The sequence below is a fragment of the Arachis hypogaea genome, chromosome 20 (assembly GCF_003086295.3).
Source record: "Arachis hypogaea cultivar Tifrunner chromosome 20, arahy.Tifrunner.gnm2.J5K5, whole genome shotgun sequence".
Lineage (NCBI taxonomy): Eukaryota > Viridiplantae > Streptophyta > Magnoliopsida > Fabales > Fabaceae > Arachis > Arachis hypogaea.
The window spans coordinates 20,976,587-20,978,630 of record NC_092055.1 but is presented as its reverse complement, the minus strand read 5'-3'; positions in this window follow the sequence as shown (position 1 = coordinate 20,978,630).

Genomic DNA, 2,044 nt, shown 5'->3' with positions numbered 1-2,044 from the left:
AAGGCAAGTCCTCGTGCTTGGGTTTGGGGTTCAGCTCATCCTTCGAAATATTTGGAGGATGTTATTGACTTGGAGAAAAATTTTTGTTTTCGCCCGTACATAACCTCTTACCAGCCCTCATCGTATATATTCTGCTTGTCTTGAGCATGACCACAATAATATTTCTACCGGCCAGGATGGGGTTTATGACTTTTGGCTTTTGTGTACTTCTCCTACCCCTCTTCCTGGTTTGATTGTTATGGATAGGGATTTTCACTGTGGAGCTTTGATCTGTCCAGTGATCTACCATCCTGATAGGGTAAGTCACCAACTAGGGTGGGACCAGGATCCAAAAAACATGGAGCATATTTTTTTTTCATCGGAAAATTTAATGAAAAAGGTTCTGTTTCAAGAAGAACTCCCGAAGTACAATCCTTTCTTGGTTGTTCCTCTCGACAGGGATGGGGGAGTTACAAAGGAGTATATGGATTACCTTATGCGTATGAAGGAGCATATTAGGCAATATGAGGGTACCTTCGTCCCTGATGTCAGATCATTTGTCCCAGTTTTGATCAAGGATCCATATTTCATGACTGGCAACCTTTCTCCTTCGACCATTACAAGTAATATTTGCTCTTTGCTGATTCTTGTTTTTGTTTCTTCATTTCTTTTTCGTCTCTCTCTCCTCTTTGTGTATTTGACTGCTGTATCTTTTGTGCTGGTGTTTTGTAGACTTGAACGCCAGGTGTTATAGACATCCACCTTCTTCAAAAAGAAAACCAGATGATTCAGTTGTTACTGCTGAAGTGGTCAAGCGCAGTAAAGTGGAGAGTTGAAATGTTAAGGTTGCAAAGAGGTCTCTTGAAAGAGCACCTAGGCCTTCTGTTGATGCTACGTCTTCACCAATTTCCACTGGCTCAGGGATTTCTCCTTCTTCGATGGCAAAAGCTAAAGGTTCTTCTGCTGCTGCTTGCTTTGTTGAGTCATCACAGTCTCCTGGTAAAGCTGTGGTTAGCTTATCTAGAAGTGTTGTGAAGCGTAGGTCCCATCGTCTTTTGGGTAAAATGAAAACAATTCCAAATGCACCCTCTGATCCGGTAAATGTAGGCGATGAGAGCTCTCAAGAAAAGGTCAGTGGGGACTCTCCTAATTCATTTGTTGTTGGCGACATCCCTGACAAGGGTACTACCCAAGAAGTTGTGCGAGATGACCCACGAGCAATAGCAAGTTCTAAGAGCAATGTTGACATTGAGCCGGGTGTTACTTGCCAAGGGGACCCTACTAGACGTGTTGTTACTCCCATCCGAACGGTATTTCCTGGCGCAGGTACAACTGTTTTTTTTTCTGCCTCTCTTTTTTTTATTTTTTAGAGGGGGTACATGATTTTGTTCATGCTGTTTGTGTGTATGTTTGTATCTTCAGCTTCTCATGCTGTTTCTGAGTCCACCTTTCAAGCTTCAAGCATTTCTGATATCACAAAGGAACCTTTAGCTAGTGCTTCTTCTGGTGTGTTTCATTGTATTTCTTTTCATTTGTCAGGCGTGCCAGCACTTTATAAGTTCTTGATGAAAAAAGGTTGTTTTGCTTTTCAGTTTCTGTCTGCGATGAGTTTGAGCATTTCAATGGCGATGCGAAGAACTTGTTATCGGAAATTACATCCTGGGCTCCTTCCTTCTTGCTTCCAAATGACCTGAACTGCCTTTTCAAGAAGCTTGGGTACCAAGCTTTTCTAGATGCATGGGATTTCTTTACTTCACACTCCCTTGCGGACTTGTGGGGTGCTCATCGGGATATGGTAGCAAATCATCTAAATAACCTTAAGTTATTTAAATTTAGTGGTCGTTGGCTTGAAAATCTTTCTGCAAAATTGGAGCCTCCACCTGGGATCTCTGATCTTGCTAGAGAAGAATTGTTGTCTAAAGAGCATCACGTTCTCTCTTCTGATGTTTCTGCTCTTCAAGAAAAGGTTAACAAGCTTACATCTGAATTGAACACCATGAAGGCTAGGTTAGCCAGCGTCAGCATGGAGCGAGAGCAATTGGCCAAGCATAAGGAGGCTGCTTCT